Below are 7,973 nucleotides of genomic sequence, written 5' to 3'. Positions count from 1 at the left end.
TCTGCCGAAATGTTCCACCATACTGTCAACTGTGCCAACGTATACCACAGATTCACCACCCGCAAGCTTATAAAATCTCTCCTCATCTCTGTTCTAAAGAGACGTCCCTCTGTTCTGTGCCATTTAGACCAGATAGTAAAGGAGGTGCGCGGTGTGTTTACCTTCATCATAGTGGCACTGGAGGTGTTAGAATATCGAGTTATATCTCTACAAGTTATTAATTAGTTCGCCGTTGGATCACCATGTACAGTTCTGGACACCACAACGGAGGACAAGATGTAATATAGCCTAGACTGGAGGGCTTGAGTTAGAAGGAAACATTCGATGGGGTCCTGTTTACCTTAGTGGTTCGTGGTCTGAGGTGAGCGCTGATAGAATTTTATAAAACGTGAGAGACATAGACATAGATATAGATTGTCAGCTTCTTTTTCCCGGGTTCTAAATGTCCAGCACTAGAAGTCACAGCTTTAAGGTGAGAGAGGGAGAGTAAAGATGCACAGGGAGAGATTAGTTCTTGACATAGAGTGTTCCGTTCCTTGAAAGCACTGGCATAGGGAGTGGTAGAAGCATTTACGACAGCGGCATGCAAGAGCTTTATGATAGGTCTATACATATGTAGGAAATGCGGGGACGTGAATCACATTGCTAAATAAAGTTCTAACTCGAGAATTAATGTATCAACTTATAAATACATAAAGACTCGGCCAGATGCCACGATCCACGCCATGTTCTCTTCTCTCTGCTTGCCATCAGGATAGAGGTACAGGAGCCGTATGCCCTACATCACCAAGTTCAGGAACACTTACAACGCTTCAAGCATCAGATTCCGGAACCAGTGTGGGTAACCTCACTCACCACAGCACCGATATCAATCTATAACCAATGGACTCACTTTCAAGGACTTTACCACTCATATTATCAGTGTTATTTATTTATTTATTATCGGCCTGTTTGTTTTATTATTGCTGTGCTCGCTGTTTGTCTTCCTTTGCACTTTGGTTGTCTGTCAGTCATTGTGCATAGTTTTTATTGATTCTATTGTATTTCTCCGTTCTACTGTGGATACCTGCAAGATAGTGAATCTCGGGGTTGGATATGCTGACGTGGTTTGACAAAAAAAAACTTGGAACTTTGAACTTTATACTTTATTGTCGCCAAACAATTGATACTAGAACGCACAATCATCACAGCGATATTTGATTCTGCTCCTCCAACTCCCTGGATTACAAGTATTAAATATTAAAAAGATTAAAAAGTTAAAATTAGTAAATATTAAATATTTGAATTATAAATCATAAATAGAAAATAGAAAAATGGAAAGTAAGGTCGTGCAAAAAAAACGAGAGGCAGGTCCGGATATTTGGAGGGTACGGCCCAGATCCGGGTCAGGATCCGTTCACCAGTCTTATCACAGTTGGAAAGAAGCTGTTCCCAAATTTGGCCGTATGAGTCTTCAAGTTCCTGAGCCTTCTCCCGGAGGGAAGAGGGACGAAAAATGTGTTGGTTGGGTGGGTCGTGTCCTTGATTATCTTGGCAACTGGAACTTGAATTTTGCACACGAGATTCTGCAGAACGAAGTTCAAATTATTTTATTTTCCAAGATACTGTAAATCATGAGGATCACATGGAGGAATTCAGCAGGTCAGGCAGCACCCACGGGAGAGAATAAACAGTCAACGTTTCAGGACTGGCCTTACCTGGCCTAACCTAATGGCGCAGGTATTCTTTACCGTGACAGCCCTGCCGAGAGATCGCTTGTTGGTAACGAAGCGCGAAGCTTTTAAAGAGCTTAGCAACGTTCAGCTTCTTCTCGGTGGGCTGTCAACAACGGGATAGGGAGTTCGTCGGTGACTCATCGCAAGGATTCGAAAGAGCTCAGGGGTTTTCAGCTTTGTTTCGGCGGCCTGAAAAATGGTGCGCGGTGTGGTTCCTTGGAGACATGGAGTGAAGGTTTGAAAAGATCTAGGGAGCTTTCAGCTTCTTTTTGGCGGATGGCGATCAGAGCGGGACAAATATAAATAAAGAAGGTCTAAGCGGAGCGGCAATATTTAGAGTGGTAATTGTTCAAGTGGGGCATTGTTAGAGTGGTCTGGCTTTAGCTGTACAGGCTTAAGTAAGCACAGGCTGACGTTCTAAATAAGTAAGAAAGTTTCCTGTAGGTTTCTCTTCTCTCTTAGTTCATAGTTGGCTCTTAGTTCATAGTTGGCGTACGCAGGTTGTGTCCAAAGTTAGTGGCATGTTCTTTTTGTGAGATGTGGGAACTCTCGGAGAGCTCCAGTCTACTTAGGAACTACATATTTTCATAAGGGGGATGGCTGGGCACGGACCCAAGTGCAAGACACAGACACTGAAGTACTGGGGACAGGACTAGGATACAGGATGAGGGCAAGGACATGGACGGGAAAACCAGGAACCTGGAACAGGACTGCACGAAAGAGCTAGGAGCCCGGGCTTGGACTCCGAGCCAGAGACTGGACAAGGACCCAGTACCTGGGTCTTGACTCTGGCTCTGGCCCGAGAACTAGGCAAGGACGAGGCTTAGCAGGCAGGCAGGCAGGACGAGACTGGAGTCTTCAGGCTTGAGGCTTGGCAAGAGACGAGGCGAAGCTTGGCAGGAGGTTGGAGACTTGAGACTTGAGACTTCAGACTTGAGGCGAGGCTGGAGGCTGGAGGTAGGAGACTTGAGACTTGAGGCGAAGCTGCAGGCTGGAGGCAGGAAACTTGAGGCGAGGCGAGTCTGGAGGTTGGAGGCAGGAGACTTGAGGCGAGGCTGGAGGCTGGAGGCAGGAGACGAGGTGAGGCTGGAGGCTGGATGCAGGAGACTTGAGGCGAGGCGAGGCTGGAGTCTGGAGGCAGGAGACTTGAGGCGAGGCTGGAGGCTGGAGGCTGACGGTAGACAAGACTGCAGGCGAGACGAGGCGAGAGGTACCTACAAGACAAGGCAAAGCTTCTGGCAAAGCAAGGCGAGACGAGAACTTCAGGCGAGGCGAGAGTTACCAGCAAGACAAGGCAGGGCTTCAGGCGAGAAACAGAAGGCAGAGCAAGGGATACAAGGAGTAAGAACAAGAACAATGCAGCCGCCACGCCTGGGTCTCTGAAGGTATTTATGCAGCCAGCCCCAACTAGCATCAGCTGACTCAATTAGAGCTCAACAAGAACAAACAGGGTAGATAGGAAAACCTGGAGCAAGGCTCGATGGACCGGACCGTGAACCGGAATACGGCCTTCACGGACCGGACCATGACACGTAGGCATGAAGTCATCAAGAGGCAGCGTCTAAAAGGCCGCGTTAAGCAGCAGGAACTGCAGCTCGATGACCTTCGCCTCATATGGGAAAATGAGAGGTGATAAATAGGTGCTACGCGGTGGTTTTCGCCCCTAAGTTTCAGGAGGCAGGTACCCGTATGACTGTCAGGAGAAGCAAAGACAATAGACAGCCACTGCACAGTACCTCTGTGGCTGCTCACCTCAATAATAAGTTGTCCGCTTTTGATACGGTTGGGGATAACAACCTACCAGGTGTGACAATGCCGTGACAGGGTCTCTGCTACTAAGTTGGCTCTGTGGCTCAGCAGGGAAGCGGGGAGAAGAGCAGTGAACGTAAGGCATAGTGGTGTACTGCAGGTGGTCCAGGGACAGTGTTTAGCAATCTGTCCTGGGCGTGAGAAGTCTGGGAGATCTCCAGTCTCCCGGATAAACGCATTTGCACCAGATGTACAGAGTTGCAGCTCCTCAGAGAATATATTGAGGATCTGCATCTGCAGCCCGATGACATTCAGTTCATACAGGAGAATGAGGAAGTGATTGGTAGGAGCTACTGGGAGGTAGTCATCTCTTACCTCCCTGAAGCGAAGGGGACCGAACCGCCAATGCAGAGAACCCCTTTGGCAGTTCATCTCGAGAGTAAGTTTACCACTTTAGATATTGTTGAATGACATGACCTACCTGGGGGTCGTGGTGGAGGGCTGTGTGACCAGGAATCTGGCACCAAGTCTGGTGCTGTGGCTCAGAGCAGAAGAGAGGTGACGAGGACTACAGTGCTGAAAGGAGATTGCATAGTCTTAGGACTAGAGACGGGATTCTGTGGGCGAGATGGAGACACCCGGATGGTATGATGCCTTCCAGGTGCCAGGCTCAGGGACGTCTCGGATCTGGATCACGGCATTCTAAAGGGAGGGGGGAAGGGAGCAGCCAGAATGCTTGGCATATGTTGGTACCAATGACACAGGTATGAGAAGGGAGCAGGTCCTGAAGAGAGAATTTAAAGAATACAACGGAAAGCTACCCATGACCTTCAGGTTGTAATATCTGGATTCCTGCCTGTACCATGTTGCAGTGAGGGTGAGAATAGGATGATGATGTATTTTTGGATTTTCAGAATGCTTTTGACAAGCTGCAGGAAATGAGGCTGCCTGGGAGGCTACTCACCCATGTATTGCAGAAATATTTCTAGCATAGTTAACGCGGTGGCAGATGTGCAGGAAGCAAAGAGTGGAAATAAATGACTGGTGGTTTTCCATTCGGCTCTACCTTGCAATAGATGCTTTACACGTTATATGTCAGTAATTTAGATTAGGGAATCGAAGGCTTCGTTGCAACGTTTGCAGACGGTATGAATATATATGGAGAGCAAATAGTTTCGAAGAAGCAGAGAGGCTGCAGAAAAACTTTGACAGATTACGGGAAGCGGCACATGCAATACAGTGTCGGGAAGTGTCTGGTCATGCACACTGGTAGAAGAAAACAAAGCGTTTAATATTTTCCAAAAGGAGAGAAAATACAAGACACTGATGCGCAAAGGGACCTGGAAGTCCTTATGCCTGACTCCCTAAAGGTTAGTTTGCAGGTTAAGTCAGTAATGAGGAAGGGAAATGCGATGTTATTATTTCTGGTCTTATGGATAAGTTCACAGCAGCATATTTCTGGCTTTTATTTCCAAGCCACAACAGCAGACGAGCGTCCCGCATTAATTTCCATCAAATGCGTCAGCAATTCCTGAGTGTAATGACCAAGCTCCAGCTGACCACCTCACGTTCGTGACTGGTGATAAAGGAACCCTTGCTACTTCACTATTACCGACCATTCTGGCACGGACAACTCACTGTGAGGGGTAGAGCAACCAAAATATCCTAGAATTATTATTTTGTCGTTACCGTCCGATAATGGCACTCAGAAATATTAATCTTCAACAAATATGTCATAAAACAGACAGAGAAGATGATATTTTTCCGATTATACGAGGATTTATTTTTATGTCAACAGTGTGTTCACTGAACGAATCAGATTAATTCCTGTTAAAATGCTTACATAACTTGCAATCAAAAATAGTGGACTGGAATTTCATGATATCAGAGTCCATAACCCTTCCATGAAAATAATAGTCATTTAAACCCTGTTGTTTAATCACCGGTAATCGTTTGTAGAGTGAGATCGGGAAACAACATTGCTTGAAGTCAAACCTCTGCCAAATAGTTGATTTGAAGTTGCAAGAATGAATAATTGTGTTAGCATTTTATTTACAAATCTCCCCCGTTGCTACTAACAGGTACATCACTCCATTCTTCAACTCCTCCCTAAATTTCCTCTGTGTCAGTCCATAGATACACGTGTTGGTGCAGGTACTGAGAGAGGACAACATAAACCCACATACCTGCAGGATAAAGGTCGGTTTGCCCAAATATCTGTCTGTATAGAAATAGTTTTCGATTTGCCAGTTCATAGCAAATACGACATAGGGCATCCAAAATAATATAAAATTGGCTGAAACAGCGAATAACAGAATCATTGATTTTCTTCGCTTTGACCCCTCTGGATCATCACGATTTTCGCTGTTTTTTCGAAGTATGCGGCGAACTCTATTTGTTGCTAGAATCTGGTTGACAGTTAAAACATTAAAGAGCAGAATTAGACAAATTGGTAATAACGGTGTTGTGATGCTGGCAAATACCTCGTAAGCTTTCCACAGGGGTGACGTGAAGTATTCGGCTACGAGGACACACCGCAGTCGATCTCCTGCAAAGTAACACGGAATAGCCTTGACACAACACGCGGCACCCACTGTTGCGATCACCACCGTCGCTGTTCTCTCGGTGCAATATCGGTTCCGAAGCTTCTGACAGCAGATGGCGACGCAGCGATCGAAAGTGAAAGCTACCGTCAACCAGACGGAACAGTCCCATATTGCGAGACTCGCGACAGGTAGTAGAGAACACACCGGAGTTCTGAGCAAGAAATTAGCAAACAAGTAAATATAATTTATCTTTTCCAATATAATAACAACGATGACCACCATCAGATCAGCTGCCGCCATGGCTACAAGGTAGATTGTGATGCATTTGGACAGACCGCATTTCCCGCGAGCGAGGATCACAATCGCCGTTAAATTAACTGAAATAAGTTGTAAAGAAAAACAATTGCTATAAATTACCGCAGAAGGATTACTTTAATTTTAATTGCGTTGTGTGCGTAAAGGTCGATGGGCCATTGACTGGAGTCAGAGTAACAGTCCATTTGCGTTGACCGAGATTGGCTGTGGTTGCTTTAGAATCACAGAATTTAGAATTTAGATCTCGCGACTTTCACATGCAAAAGTAGCAGCATAGCGCACCTAGGCGGCACCGTTAAGTAGTGAACAAAGGGACGGATCCTATTCCAGCAAGGCGAAGTTATTAAGGGCTCTCCAGAATAGAAACGCCTCTTGCCGACAACGGCACTGATAATGGAGAGATTCGTTTTACTTTCAGACGGTAAGACGTAATTGTACTTCTTTAAGAGTTCATTTAATTGGCTAACATTTGAAATGCAATTATTTAGTAACTACATCGATAAAACGATCTTGATTTTTTTTCATTGAAAATCGTGAGATATTTGGAGACGTCAGTTGGAAGCCTTCGAACTTCACAAGATGTGAGACGGCTCTCAGGCTAACGGGTAACAGAGTGACAAATCATCAAGATTAAGTTCAAATGTCACGCACTACGCGCTCCGTCGAGGAGAACGGAGATAGCAGCGAGGCGTCCTGAACGAAGAGTGCGACGCCAAACTTGCGAATGGGTGCCGATTGAGCGATAAGAAAGAGCTTTCCCGAGACAAGCTTAATCAGTGAAACAATCGTGGGGAGTGCACATTCTCATAGAAAATCTATATGAATTTGAAAATAATGCCCGAACATGAAGGTCGGCACATTCAATAAATAATCAATTAGATGGGTAAAAGAAAAATGAGAAAGGAGCAGCCAATGAACCGAATAATTGTTACAACAGGACACACATTATACTCCACCCTTCAGCAGACGGTCGCGCTGGAATGGGCAACGTAATGGAGTGGTAGCCGCAGCCGCTGGTTTGAAGGCAAACCTATTCTTATCTGGAGAAAGAGGTGAATCATTGACAGACAGACTGCTCTAAAAAATCATATTTCATTTGTATGACTGTATTTTCTCCCCCATCTGGGAGGACCGAAAAAAGGTTTCGCCCCGTTTAATGCAATTTCATTCCAGTTATAAAATGGTTTGAATCGATATTACCGTTTATTTATTTCGCTGAATAACACTGCGTGTTACTTTGCACATTAAACCTAAACCACTTGGATCGCATAGAGACGATATATTTTTAATTCCCTCAGTTTGTGATGACAGCAGAGGAAGAATCTATTTAACCTGGAGAGAGATGGCAACAGCTGATGGTACTTTGGAAGTGAATCAATACCTGCACGGTATCGAGTCTCCTCGTCCTTCCAGTAAACTCTCACGGTATTATGAGTGATTTGTGCCGGGACTGTCAAAGGTCAGGGAGAGATATCACGGCACAGAGCGGACTCAATGAACCCCAAGCCTGCTGAGTCATTATTGTCACTGTCAAATTTTACGTAAAGTAAGATCATACCAATCTGTCCTGACGAAGTTCTCGTGAAGTGCCTCGACACGAAACGTCGAATATTTATTCCCCTCCGTAGATTTTGCCCGATCAGTGTTG

Source organism: Mobula hypostoma, chromosome 30 (genome assembly GCF_963921235.1).
Source record: "Mobula hypostoma chromosome 30, sMobHyp1.1, whole genome shotgun sequence".
Classification (NCBI taxonomy): Eukaryota; Metazoa; Chordata; class Chondrichthyes; order Myliobatiformes; family Myliobatidae; genus Mobula; species Mobula hypostoma.
This window is presented reverse-complemented; position numbering follows the sequence as displayed.